The 15,803-nt window shown below is 37.0% G+C and overlaps 1 long non-coding RNA gene across 1 annotated transcript; it reads right to left on the minus strand.

Annotated features, from left to right (window-relative positions):
* Positions 1-6,467: 6,467 nt before the first annotated feature.
* LOC114454476 (uncharacterized) lies at positions 6,468-15,485 on the minus strand. Its single transcript, XR_003672545.1, has 4 exons — positions 15,319-15,485; positions 14,853-14,945; positions 7,203-7,373; positions 6,468-6,811 (listed from the first exon to the last, which is right to left on the minus strand). It is a non-coding gene; the product is annotated as an uncharacterized LOC114454476 (long non-coding RNA).
* Positions 15,486-15,803: the final 318 nt, after the last annotated feature.

A 15,803-nucleotide genomic window follows, 5' to 3' on the forward strand; every position in this document is an offset into this window, starting at 1 on the left:
GCAGTAGTCTAGTCTACATGGACTGCTTTGATTTAAACTATATTAAATAAAATCATAAAAACTTGAACTTGGTGAAATGCTTTGTGTGCTTAATAAACTAACTTTCCATTAGAACCTGAGCTCATCTTCATCACAGGATGTTTCTTCATCAGTTCTTCTTACAGACTGAGTTAGCTCACACATAGACATTATTTATGTAATATGACATTTAGAATCATTTTTATGACACAGAAAGATTAACTTAATCTAAGGTTTTAATAATGAAAACAGAGTGATCTAACATTATTATGCATACATTCCAAATCTGTTTTTTTGGAGAGTGTTGATGTCTGAATGCAGATTAAAAAAAAAAAATAAAAATATTAATTCATTTATGTTTTGCTTAAATTGAGCCAATTATTATTATTTTTTTTTACACCAAGTGGTTTAATAGGAACAAATTATCACTGAATTTAAGTAGGTCTTACTAAAAACTAAATTAATGTTGTTTGGTATTTGCAAAAACAATGCTCCTGCACAGTTATTGATAGATGGTGTAAATATTGACATAGATCATGAAAATAAGTTTCTGGGCACAATATTTGATGAAATGGAAAAGGACAACGTGACTAAACCAGGTTCCATCAAAGTAAACACACAAAAAGGCTCCAAAAACAGCTAAAATGACAGATGACTACAAAAATACACTAACACTAACAGAAAAACACACAAAATGAGAGAAGATTATACTATATATGAAACAAAAACACAAATACACAAACTGACTCCAAAAACAAATGTACACATTGTTCTATAACACATTGTTGGCGATGTAAACATGTTTGTCATACAAATAAAGCTGTTTTTAATTGAAATGAGAGAGAGAGAGAGCAGGTATCCTGAACACATTGTAAAAACCACTGAAATGATGGCAGTTTTTATTTTTTTAGGAACTTTAGTATTTCATGCTGTATTCTATGTTGAATGTTCAGTTGTCCCCAGTAGAGGAAACCATTTCCTTTTGTATGAAATGCAACATCTGTCTCCACATCTGTAACTTCAGACTGAGTGGAGAGGCATACACTTCTTTAGCATGTCTCTGACTGTTTCTGACATCTATTTTACATTTAATACAATGTTGTCTGCACTCTATATGTTTATAAAAAAAGAAAACAATAGATAATCTGTTAATATTTTGACCATTGTCTCCTGACAAAATCAATCATTATCCTCTTGTATGTAAATGTTGCAACATCATCCCCTATTGTCCTATTATAGCAGCTGCTGTGTAATGATGATCCCATTCCAGTCTAATGATGATCACAGTATTAGTGCTTCAATATGCTTTTTAATAATCCCTGGCATCCATTCAGGAATGAAACACCATCTTTAAAACATGCTTGTGTCAATACAACATGGAACAGTTCTTCTCAATATTATTTTCTTACTACATTGTTAGTATTTTTTAGAGTTTTATAAATGTTTTCAGTTGAAGTAAATATGTTTGTTAGATCCTCCTTGAAATCATGTGGATCTTGTTGGGTTCTTTCTTCTTTTTTACTATGGACTTTATATTTTGTTCAGCGTTTTGAGATGACTTTGTTGTATTTTGCTCTATATAAATAAAGTTGAATTGAATTGAAGTTGAATGTTTAATATCAAAATGCCAAATATAAAAATAGAGGTTATTTTGTACACGTGTAAAATGTCTTGTGTGATTGCAGAGATCAGATGGTCCCAGATGTTTGTCACCACAGCAGAGAATGAGACAGCAGTAGTCTAGTCTACATGGACTGCTTTGATTTAAACTATATTAAATAAAATCATAAAAACTTGAACTTGGTGAAATGCTTTGTGTGCTTAATAAACTAACTTTCCATTAGAACCTGAGCTCATCTTCATCACAGGATGTTTCTTCATCAGTTCTTCTTACAGACTGAGTGAGCTCACACATAGACATTATTTATGTAATATGACATTTAGAATCATTTTTCTGACACAGAAAGATTAGCTTAATCTAAGGTTTTAATAATGAAAACAAAGTGATCTAACATTATTATGCATACATTCCAAATCTGTTTTTTTGCCTAATTTGAAGCAATTATTATTATTTCTAGAACGTCAGAGGTATGTATTCAATAAACATCTCATGAATAAACTTAAAAAAAAAGAATTAAATCTTGCACAATTACAACTTGATTTATCTTTCTACAAAGACATCTGCATAAGAGTCAAAATGAAATAAAATAAAACCAATGAATACAAGTTTAAAGAATAAAAAATGTATCAGGCTCTAAGTATAGCTACAATTATGAACTGTAAAACAGTGTCATACCAAATGTGCCATGTGGGTAACAACATAAAACAACAATAGGTAGAAACTTTAACTTGCACTGAAGAAGGTGGCTGGTCGTAACAGTTGGGTGTAGAAATGTAATGAATAGCTTTACTTCTTTGAAAATGTACTTATAAACAGATTTAGAAACATAATCACAAAAGTATAAATACCCATAAAAGCAACTCATTTACAGTAACATGAGTAATTGTAATCCATTACGTTCACCTCTGCTTACTGTATATTAATTCCAGTAGAACGTGCACCAGTAGAGGTGCAGGTGTTGAAAACTCTGACTCTTTAACCCAGCACATAGAGCTTCTTGTTGTGAGGCACAAGCCATAACCACTCTATCATAAAATGTTAAAAATGCTCTAAAATGCTGTGGAATTTACAATTTTCAATTCAATATTCAAACACCACAGCAGCAGGACAAAGAATTCACTATTTTCCACAAACTAAAGTCAATGCAGTGTTTCCCTGATGTTAGGCTGATCATATTTTGATTTCCAGAGAACACTTGGTACTCAAGGTTTTTTCAAATAAAATAAAGAAAAAAAAATCTAAACAAATTACAATCTCTTCATAACTAAAAAAATAAATAAATACATAGAGTTGCTGGTCATAGAATTAGATTATGAACAGGAAGATGTTATATTATCAGCATTTCTAAACACATTAATGTGTGCATTAAAGCAGGGATTCTCAACTGGTGGGTCGGGACCCAAAAGTGGGTCACAGACCTGTACTGGTTGGGTCACAGACAGCTGGTCAAAACTAAATTCATACTTAACATCTCACATGTTGGATTTGTCTTTTATTTTGAAAAAAACTTTTCTTTTGACAGGCATGCTGTGAAATGCATGTTACACAGGAAAATACAGAGATTTATGTTTTAAAAAAGATTATATACGTGTGTTTTCAACAGCCTAATTGAGAAAAAAATAATTTGTGGTTGAATTCTAAAAAAAAAACTGGGTCACAATTTAATGAGCGTGGTAATATGTGGGTCCCAGGGTGAGACCAGTTGAGAACCCCTGCATTAAAGCATGTTAGTGGATTATCTCCTGCTAAACTACTACATTTTTATTTTTGTTTTTTTTTTGTATTTTCATTTTTTATTACTATTATAATCACTTTTTTAAATTGTGAGATACACTGCTGTTGTTTTCATGTAAAAAAAAAAAAAAAAAATCAAGAGATTAGAAAATTAAGAGATCATTAGCAGATACACAGCGTTTACTTAGCACAGTTTTATACCCACATAGGCTACATATCTTTTTATCAAATAAGCTTAATAAGCTAAGTGTTTAAATATGATCGCTGACAGATTTTTTATTGTAATACTTTTTTTTCTTTTAATTTGCTCTTGCTGACTCTGCATAACTATTTTTCTCCTCTCTGGTTCGGTTGGGAAGCCAAGTGGAGCATCATCATACAGCACAGCAAACTGTATGAGTTATTAATGTTTCTGACTTTGTCAGGCATTTATTTAATGAATTTATCTTGGTACATAAGCACATAGTAAAAAATCAAATGTCTATTTTTATATATGTCTGAACACAATAAATATGTTTTCATTGTGTCCTGTCTGGATGTGGTGTTTTTTTAATGACCCCTTTTAATGAAAATTCAAAGCAATACATCCTGTATACAAAACATATTAACACATTTTTTAACCAAATTAATGTTGGTCTTAACTCCGTCAAAAAAAGCAGGTAAGCTGTTTACACTATTATTAATACAAATTTATGTTAGGAAAATAAAAATTGTGAAACTTCCTAAACATATTGTATATACACATACATATGACTACGTACTGTATACTTATCGTCAATCAATGCAGTTATTGATGACAATTTACCGAAAATCCAAGTTATGTCACGAGGAATCAATGGAATCGAATGGCCCGCCACTAACTTCCGGGAACAAATTCAGTCTTACATGAATCACGTGACAGTCAAGCATTTTGGACTTTGTTGTCGCAACTCTCTCTCTATACGACTCTGGGCTACACAATCATGGAGAAGACTGCTGACCTGACAGTTTGTCCAAAAGACCACCATTGACACCTTGTTCAAGGAGGGCAAGACACAAAAGGTCATGGCTAAAGAGGCTGTCTGTTCACAGAGCTCTGTGTCCAAGCACATTAATAGAGAGGCGAAGGGAAGGAAAAGATGTGGTAGAAAAAAGTGTACAAACAATAGAGATAACCAGGCCCTGGAGAGGATTGTGAAACAAAACCCATCACAAATGTGGGGGAGATTCACTAAGAGTGGACTGCAGCTGGAGTCAGTGCTTCAAGAACCACCACACACAGACGTATGCAAGACATGAGTTTCAGCTGTTACATTCCATGTGTCAAACCACTCTTGAACAAGAGACAGCGTCAGAAGCGTCTCACCTGGGCTAAAGACAAAAAGGACTGGACTGCATTTTGCATGTCCTTTGGAAATCAAGGTCCCAGAGTCTGGAGGAAGAGAGGAGAGGCACAGAATCCATGTTGCTGGAGGTCGAGTGTAAGGTTTCCACAGTCAGTGATGGTTTGGGGTGACATGTCATGTGCTGGTGTTGTTCCACTGTGTTTCCTTAGGTCCAAGGTCAACACAGCTGTTTACCAGGAAGATTTAGAGCACTTTATGCTTCCTGCTGCTGACCAACTTTATGGAGATGCACATTTCATTTTCCAACTGGACTTGGCACCTGCACACAGTGCCAAAGCTACCAGTACCTGGTTTAAGGACCATGGTATTCCTGTTTTTGATTGGTCAGCAAACTCACCTGAACTTTACCCAATAGAAAATCTATGGGGGATTGTGAAGAGGAAGATGTGAGACGTCAGACCAACAATGCAGAAGAGCTGAAGGCCACTATCAGAGCAACCTGGGCTTTCATAACACCTGAACAGTGCCACAGACTGATTGACTCCATGCCACGCCTCTTTGCTGAGAGTAATTCAGGCAAAAGTAGCCCAAACTAAGTATTGAGTGCTGTACAAGCTCATACTTTTCAGTATCTGTCTTAAGTAATATTCTAATTTTCTGAGATTCTGAATTTGGGATTTTCATTAGTTTTCAATTATAATCATCAAAATTAAAAGAAATAAACATTTGAAATATATTAGTCTGTGTGTAATGAATGAATATAATATACAAGTTCCACTTTTTGAATGGAATTACTGGAATAAATACACTTTTTCATGAATTTCTCATTTTATGACCAGCACCTGTAGATCTGAACTCAGAGGTGGATCAACTTAACCACTTTAACAATAAATAAAATCATCTGTCCTTGAATATAAATTAAAAAAAAACCTAAAAACTGATAGTTTGTGTCTCTGTCGACCAATGTTGGCTTTCTGAACTTTATTCTGTTCTTTGCCTGTGGAGACACAGAGGTGATGGAAACTATTCAGTCATTTCATAGTTTTCTAATGAACTGAATGTGTTCCAGTCTTGTGGATGGACTTGTCCATTGTCCATGTACTTGAAGAAAACATGTCATTTCATAAAACAAAAGGTCCTTGGAGTTTACAAGCTCTTAGATCAGTGATCCCCACACTGTGAGAAAAAAAAACTGTGAAATTTACGGTAAAATACTGGCAGCTGTGGTTGCCAGGAATGTACCGTGAAAAAAATGGGGAATCCGTAAAAAACAAAACGGTATACTGGTTTTGCAACCCTAAATTTTACAGTAGAGAACATGTTTTTTTTTAACTGAAATCATGGTAGAAAAAAACAAATATTGTAGTTTATTATACTGTAATTTGCTGTAAAAAAAACTTTCCACAGCTTTTTTCACAGTTAGTTGCTGTTAAAACAACAAACATAATATAATAAGTTTTACAGTAATTTGTTGTTAATTTCACAGTAATGGGATAGACACTATTATGGAAAATAACTGTAAAAATAACAGAAATATGGTAAACCTTAATAAATCCTTTGACCGTAAAAAACACAGTGAAATTGTATAACAAATTACAATATTTTATTTTGACCAGATACATTTTACGGTAAATTCCTGGCAACCACAGCTGCCGGTATTTTACCGTTAAAAAAATACAGTATAATACATGAGGAACATAAATGACATTTTACAATAGCAACCACTAAATCTAGAACAATCTAAAGATTCTCATATATAACCAAGGTAGTGAATATTACTAATAAACAATAAGAAAATTGACATTTCATCTATAAAACAGACTGAACAGGTCATGTGTTGTGTTTCTATACTCACAAAGCAGCATAGATCTTGAGTATACAGCATGTGTCCATATTTATATGGCTGGTAATCCATGAAGGAATGAATAAACATAAAACAAAAAGTCACTTGCCCCTGACCGATCAAGAGTAATGAGTCACTGGGTCCTGCCTTGGTTAAGAAAACACTCAAACGTGTAGTGAAGTTTCTAATGCACATGATGTTGAAGATAGAAGCTCTGCTGGAGTACTGAGATGTCCATCAGGAATTCACTATGGACTGGCAGGATCTCCTCTGTAGAAAAACATGGACACAAAGTTTCAAAAGTTTGATCAGTGCTTGAGCAAAATGTACAGTAATGAACAAAACCTGTTGTCAAAAACAGGTCCAATGATAAATAATTTAAGTAGTAAGTTTGCAGTTCTTAAATCTATTTATGTAAAAGTGATACACAGCACAGCCCTAATTATAATCATTATTTGTGTTACAGTGTATTTAAGTTTCCCATTGATTTATTATAGAACTTGAAGTTAATGACTCAATGTGACGGTGACTTATTTTATAGTGTCAGTTTCCTTCATTGTATGAAACTACTCACCTGGACAATGAACCTGACCTAGACTGATTAAGATTTGTGTTTTCTGTCCATCTTTCTTTAGTTAAATTGATCAATACCCTTGCTTACCTCTTATTGAATCTTTAGGTGCAGACTTAATTGAAGATGGTGAGGGCCTCGTACAGACAGGGTGTGATGTTTAGGGAAACCAAAGAATTCATACAGGTGTCATCATTTCTGCCAGAAGACTCACAGCAACGTTGGCAATGAAGCTTTGATTGTGGACTGGTTAGATCCCTTCTGCATTCAGAAAGAAAACAACAAAAAGGGCATACACCATAAATAATAACAATGACAAGAAATTAAAATAAAATAAGTGCAAAACAAGTTTCCCAATATTGACACTGTGCAAGTTGTGCTGCTTTCCATACAAGTGATGACCAATACATCGGCCAGCTGATATTATTGGCCGATGTGGGCTGGTGCGTTCGCCGATCCGCATTATATACAAAGAGCAGAAATATTTTTTACTTCATCTTGTTCTACATCACCTGTTTTTAATATTTGTTAAATATTTTTTACTTGTCGTTCTACCTGACCTTTATTAATTTCAATAAACGTTTGTTCTTTTAAAATTGAGACTCGTACCATTTGTGATCATCATTGTGTAATTTTCATGATGTAAATCCCTATTCCATACTAGAGATAGACCGATAGGGCCGATACATGACGTGGTGACGTATCGTGGTGACGTATCGATCATTTCCTGTTTACGCTCTACCGCTGCTTGCAGCGCTCTACTACTGTGTTCTGCTAACTCTAATCAAACTTGTTGTCATTGATATTTTAGCCTTGAAAACACTTGTTTTAATTTTTACCGTACAGTTAAACGTACGAAGGTTAAGTAAAAAGCAATCTCGCCTCTTATAGGCAGTACAATCTCCTTTAAACTTCCTTTTGTCCTTAGCTTAGCTTAGCTTAAATTTAGCACCTATGGCTTCTCTCTCCTCCCCACCGCTCTCCTGCCCGGTGTGTCAGATGTTTAGTTACTCCTCGTCCTCCTTTAGGGACAATGGTAGTTGCATAAAGTGTAGCGTACTGTTAGATATGGAGGCGAGGATCAACAATCTGGAGAAGCGGTTCCGCACCCCTGATACCAAAACCGAAGCTAGCAAGCAGGACCTAGCCGGTGCGGACCGTGCTAGCTCTAGCTTAGCCTCCCCCCCGGCCAGCAATGAGTGGGTTACTGTCCGTGGTAAGCATAGTCGAAGGTCAAAAAGCCACTCGGGACACCACCATGTTCACGTCTCAAACAGGTTCTCCCCCCTCTGTGAGGACAACACACTCACCGGGGAACAAACTCTGATAATTGGCGACTCCATAGTGAGAAACGTGAAGCTAGCGAAGTCAGCGGGCATTGTGAGGTGCATCCCAGGGGCCAGAGCGGGCGACATAGAATCAAATCTAAAGTTGCTGGCAAAGAGTAATCGTAAGTTTGATAGGATAGTCCTCCATGTCGGCACTAATGACTCCCGACGTCGCCAGTCGGAAGCAACCAAAGTGAACATTGAATCAGTTTGTGCTTATGCTAAAACAATGTCGGACTCCGTAATTTTCTCTGGTCCCTTACCAAATCTGACCAGTGATGACATGTATAGCCGCATGTCATCATTTAACCGCTGGCTATCGAGGTGGTGTCCAGAAAACGAGGTGGGCTTCATTGATAATTGGAGATCCTTCTGGGGAAAACCGAACCTGATAGGAAGAGATGGAATCCATCCTACTTTGGAGGGAGCATCTCTACTATCAGAAAACATGGCACATTTATGACATCTCATGAATGAGACCATGTTACAGAGGTGGAGTCCTCCACGCCCCTCTGCGCTTGCCTTAGGACAGTTTCCCTCCCATTGCTATCAGGATAGCTGTGTTCATCGCCATGACAACTGTTGTGATGGTGATGAATATTATTTTATGGAGACGGTGTCAGTCCCCCGACCCATATTTCACAATGATTTTAACATAAAATCAAATAAAAGAGCTATCAATTATAAAAATTTGAAAAAAATTAAAATCTCAAATCTAGAAACACCAAAACATAAAACCATTAGATGTGCTCTATTAAATATTAGATCACTGAGATCCAAATCTCTACTAGTAAATGACCTTATCTCAGAAAATAACTTTGATTTATTCTGTTTAACTGAAACATGGCTGTATCAAGATGAATATGTTAGTTTAAATGAAGCCACTCCTCCCAGTCATTTAAATACTCATATGCCACGAGACATAGGCCGTGGAGGTGGTGTAGCAGCTATTTATCATTCCTCTCTCCTAATCTATCCTAAACCAAAGGCCAATTACACTTCCTTTGAAAGCCTGGTTCTAAATTTATCTCATACCGAATCAAAAACCTGCCAGCCAGTCTTATTTGCGATAATTTACCGTCCTCCAGGCCCTTATTCTGAATTTCTATCAGAATTCTCTGAGTTTATATCAAACTTAGTCCTCAGTTCTGATAGAATACTGATAGTAGGAGATTTTAATATCCATGTGGACAAAGATAGTGATAGCCTGAGCTCAGCCTTTATGTCCCTAATAGACTCAGTTGGCTTTTTTCAAACTATTAATGAAGCTACTCATCGTTTAAATCATACTCTTGATCTTGTTCTAACATATGGCCTTGATATTAATGAACTAAAAGTCTACCCTGAAAATCCTCTGCTATCAGATCACTTTTTAATATCTTTTAACATTATCCTAGAGGATCTCGCACTGTGCAATAAAATAGTTACAAGTAGAAATCTATCCAACAGTGCTGTGGCTAAATTTAAAGAGGCCATTCCTGCTGCCTTAAACTCAGTGCACCATCCAATAAATAACTATGATATTAATTATAACCCCTCTCAACTGGATCTGCTTGTCGATAGCTCTGCTAGTCTACTAAAATCCACCTTGGACTCAATTGCCCCATTGAGGGAAAAAACTATTAAACGTCAGAGGAAAGCTCCGTGGTTTAGCTCTGAAACTCACACACTCAAACAAACAACCCGTAAATTAGAGAGAATGTGGCGCTCCAATAAAACAGAGGAGTCACGAATACTCTGGCAAGAAAGCCATAGTAAATACATGACAGCCTTACGACATAGTCGATCTACATACTACTCCTCACTAATTGAAGAAAATAAAAATAATCCGAGGTACCTTTTCAGCACTGTAGCCAGGCTAACACAAAGTCAGAGCTCTATTGAGCCCATGATTCCTCTAGCCCTCAGCTGTGAGGACTTTATGACATTTTTTAACGATAAAATTCATAAGATTAGAGATAAAATTAGCCACTCCCTGCCTTCACCTGGGCCTGCTGTACCATTAAATGTAAATAGGCCTAACCTAAACTGTTTCACACATATAGGACTTCAGGAACTTAACTCTATTATTTCATCCTCCAAACCATCGACCTGCCTTTCAGATCTGATCCCAACTAAGCTGTTTAAAGAAGTTGTTCCCCTGGTCTGCCCATCTTTGTTGGAGACAATAAATATATCCCTATCAATAGGCTACGTGCCACAGTCCTTTAAAGTAGCTGTAATCAAACCCCTTCTCAAAAAACCTACTCTTGATTCCAGCACTTTAGCAAACTACAGGCCTATATCTAATCTTCCTTTTATTTCAAAGATTCTTGAGAAAGTTGTGGCAGCTCAGCTCTGTGAATTTCTTCAAAACAACAGCCTGTTCGAGGACTTCCAGTCAGGTTTTAGAGCTCAACACAGCACAGAGACTGCTTTAGTTAAAGTAACTAATGATCTACTCTGGGCTTCAGATGAAGGACGACTCTCAGTGCTGGTTTTATTAGATCTTAGTGCAGCTTTTGACACTATAGATCACTATATTCTACTAGAGAGATTAGAGAAATTACTTGGAATCACAGGGACTGCCCTAAACTGGTTTAAGTCCTACCTATCTGATAGGTACCAGTTTGTACACGTGAATAATAAGTCTTCTGTGTACACTAAAGTAAGCTACGGGGTTCCTCAGGGCTCTGTGCTAGGTCCAATCCTCTTCTGTATCTATATGATCCCCCTTGGTAATGTTATGAGAAAATACTCTGTTAACTTCCACTGCTATGCTGATGATACCCAACTGTATGTATCAATGAAGCCACGTGAGACAAATCAGCTATCTAAAGTTGAGGCCTGTCTAAAGGACATTAGGGCCTGGATGGACCAAAATTTTCTTCTTCTCAACTCAGACAAGACTGAGGTCATTGTACTGGGCCCGCGACACCTTAGAGAAACCTATGCTAGCCTAACTGCCCTAGATGGCATTACTCTGGCACAAAGCACAACTGTTAGAAACCTTGGGGTTCTATTTGATCAGGACTTATCCTTCAACTCTCACATAAAACAAACTTCAAGAACTGCCTTCTTTCATCTCCGTAACATTGCTAAAATCAGATCTATCCTGTCTCAGGGCGACGCCGAAAAACTAGTCCATGCTTTTGTTACCTCTAGACTGGATTATTGTAATTCTCTTTTAGCAGGCTGCCCGAGCAAGTCGCTTAAGACACTTCAGCTGGTTCAAAATGCTGCAGCACGTGTACTGACTAAAACTAGGAGAAGAGATCACATTACTCCTGTATTAGCCTCTCTGCATTGGCTTCCCATAAAATATAGAATAGAATTCAAGATTCTTCTTCTCACTTATAAAGCCCTAAATGGACAGGCACCAGTCTATCTCAAGGAGCTTGTAGTGCCATACAATCCCCCAGAACACTACGCTCTCAAAATGCTGGACTACTCGTTGTTCCATTTGTCTCTAAAAGTAGTATAGGAGGAAGAGCTTTCAGTTATCAGGCCCCACTTCTCTGGAACCATCTACCAACCACGGTTCGGGGGGCAGACACCCTCTCTACCTTTAAGGTTAGGCTCAAAACATTCCTCTTTGATAAAGCTTTTAGTTAGGAACCAGCTCATAGCTCATAATTAAGATGCAATAGGCATAGACTGCCGGGGGGGGGGGGGGTCTGGCATGCTCGGTTGGAGAGAGGTTGGAGAGGGCGTTAAGAGAGAGGTCATTTAGGTTAGAGAGGGACCGGAGAGGGTCCCATTCCTCTTTCAAACACTCCCTCTATGTCTGCTTCTTCCCTTGTGTGTTTGCTCCTGTACTCCTTCTGGCTTTTGTCTTGCAGGTCCGTGGGATCCTCAGTGTGGAGTTACAGAGACTCAGCGGCTCTGTCTCCACCCTTCTCTCTGCACACACCCAACACAGCATAACGTGGATGGCTGTTCATCATAGGAATGGGATCCACACAAGGTTCCTGCTGCTTAACAGAAGGTTTTCCTTGCCGCCATGATGAATTCATGTTGGGTGTGGGATACATATGTATGTGTATATACGTATATATGCATATGTGTGTATCCATAAAATGAAGAGTCCGTCCTTAAGACTGCTCTACTGTAAAGTGCCTTGAGATACCATTGGTTATGATTTGGCGCTATACAAATAAAGATTGATTGATTGATTGATTGATTGATACAGATTTTTTTCCATCAGCCTTAGCCGATGACCGATACAGACGGCTGATTTTCTTGAGCCAATATTTGAAGCCGATACTACGTTTGCTCCCTCAATTTACATCATAAAAACTACACAACGATGATAACAAATGGTATGAGTCTCAATTAAAAAAAAGAACATTTATTGAAAATAAAAAAGGTGAGTTAGAACGACACCAAGTAAAAAATATTTAAATAATAAAAACAGACGATGTAGAACAAGAAGTAAAAATAATTTCTGCTCTCTGTAAATAATACGGATCGGCGAACGCAGCAGCCCACATCGGCCAATGTCGATACACGTAAAAAACGCAAAAATCGGCCGATGTATCGGTTCAGTAATAGGCTAAATTACTTCTCAAGTATCATTATTTAGACGTTAAGTTTTATACAATGACATAAGTAGTTGTTTGCTTTGGGCTGAGGTTTATCCAAACTACTTAAATTTTTTTTTTTTTACTTCCTGGTATCAGTTAATTTAAAAAATGTGCATGCCTTAAATGTATTATAATAAAACATTGAACCAAAGATACATTAGTTGGTTGTGGTAATTTTAGCTGAATGTTTTTCAACAATTTGATTTAAACTACGGTGTAACAGTTAGGCAAGTGTCAAAAGGGTAAAACAAAAAATCTACCTAATGCTACAAATAAAGTAACCTCGAACCTTGTATGTATGAAATGAATAGTTGAATTTTTTTCTCAACTTTACTTTGGCAGTGACCAAATTCTAGATTTTTGGGGGCACACAACCAAGCTAGAAAATGGTGAAGATTTCTAATGTATACATAATTTGGATTTTAGATAAATTAGCAAAAATCCTTGCAGCCTGTGAATCTATTGAAAAATACAGCAGTTTAAAGGGGACATATAATGGTTTTAAATCCTTCCTTTTTAGATATAAATCATACAGTTGTGGTCTATATAAAGTGGAACTGCACTGCTTGGGTCTGAATTCCTCATTATTATAGCTTCCCAGACCCCTTTTCTGATGTGCTTCTAAGAGCAACTCATTTTGGTGCAGTCTCTTTAAATGCAAATGAGACACTTCATACCCCGCCCCCTCTCCAGGTTCAACTCCACCCTGCTCGGCCATTTTTGTAGTTTGATAGAAGAGATATGGCCACGTAGCGGCGCAGAAAAAGTTTATTCACACGTTATTTACACAATGTCAACAACGGAATACTTGTCCATCCAGCCTTACATGTTTGAGCCAGAGTTGGACCCGGCAGAGCGAGATGAAAATGAAGATGATGAACCTGCAGAACCCTAACAAGTGAGCTAACACAAGCACCGAGCTAACGCTAGCGCCAAGCTAACGTCACGAAATGCATTTTAATAGTCTTTTCGGAGACAAAAACGGCAAAATTAAATGACTAATGAAAACTTTAGACTTAAATTAAACCACGTAGGCCATATCATCAAGGATCTAAAACGAGCACACAGCGCTAACAAAACAATGACAGGGACGTCTTATCATCACACTTTTTAGCGTTATTTACAGCTTACCGAAGAGCTCTGTTCGTCGTCTCCAAAGATAGAAGGAATTGAACCCTCAATCAGACAAAGTCTTTCGGCAAATCCTTCTTTATACTGGCGGAGGTTGCAGAAGCAGTCATCCTTGAAGTGCTGTGCGCGCACAAAAATGACCTTACCCACAGATGTGGGTACATTTCCGTGAAAAATAAAACTCAACCAGGCACTTTGAAAAGGTTCTGATGCTGGGAGACGGTGTAATGAAGCGTGTGGGTTACTACATCCAACAACCAAACATTTTGACTTATCCTCTCACAACTTCTGCATCCTGGAGCTTGGACTACAAAATAAAAGCGAGAAATAAAAATGGCGGCTTGCTCGAAGTGTTGGGCCTGGAGTCGATGTCCTAATTTGGCAGTTCCACTGACATTATTGTTCAAAAAACGGAATAGATAATCGAAAAATCGAAACAGATTGAAAAATATGACCAAAACAGAATATAAAGATATCTACAGAGCACCTGAAGAGACTAATTTGAACTTTTCTGTGCTTCTAAACAATCTAAATATACATCAAAATGCATTCAAGGGCTAAAAAAGTGGATTTAGCATGATATGTCCCCTTTAAGACATAACCACAGAGCCTAAAATGCACAGACTACATATTACAATCAAATGACTAAATACACAGTCAATAACATTAACAGTTAGACCATCCAAGTAGTCAAAATGGTAAAATACTGTACATACCAAATATTTCCAACCAAGGTTTTATTATATCTTCAGCATGTTTTTTCCGCTGTTGTCTTGACACTGTTTCACCTGTCACTCTCTTCTGATGCTCTTCACAAAAACAAAACAGTAATATTGTAAAAAGAAAGGAAAAATAATTAGAAAATTTGCCTTAAACGTGCCATACTTGGTACATGTCTGCTAGCAGTCGGCTTCATTACACCTAAATAAACGTGGTTCATTCCGATGCAGTTTACAATGAACAATTACAATGATGACTAAACTACTTTACCACATAAATTACAGGTTAACATGTCTTCAGGTACTTTGGTAATTCATCCCTAACAAATTAAGCATATCAAACAGAAATTAATCACGGGCAATGCTTTCCTCACCACAGTATTGCTAACTTAATAAACATATCTATCATAGCTGTGCTGGTGGGTTTTTATAACAGATATAACTTGAAGTCACATGTACTCACCTCACGAGTTCATTTAAAGCTGCCAGGATGTCTAAAAAGTCCAAAGATGCTGTGGTCCAAGCACCTAAAATGGCGCTGGTACGAATTCAAAACTGCGTCCGTTAACGAGGTCACCAGGTGTCCAGGTAAAAAGAGCGGTCTGTACACGTCTCAGCAGCGAGCCACGCTATTGGTCTTTGTCAGATGACGTGTTCTTCTTCTTCTTCGTTTTGTTTTTTGGCGACTGACACCTGGTGTTGCAGATGCACTACCGCCACCTACTGTATTGGAGTGTACCTTTAACTGAGAGGACCCATCTAACTTTAAATTAAAACACTTAAGGTGGTCCGATAATATGGCGTGAGACATAACAGAACATAAAGTTGTTTTTAAATAATAATTAAAAAACGATTATTTAAATCAATTTTATTCAGCAACCTTAAACTTTATTTTAGACATATGTTTTTGCTGTTGATTTTTTTTATGAAAAGGTTAACAATGTTATA

Source organism: Gouania willdenowi, chromosome 20, assembly GCF_900634775.1.
Source record: "Gouania willdenowi chromosome 20, fGouWil2.1, whole genome shotgun sequence".
NCBI classification, from domain to species: Eukaryota; Metazoa; Chordata; class Actinopteri; order Blenniiformes; family Gobiesocidae; genus Gouania; species Gouania willdenowi.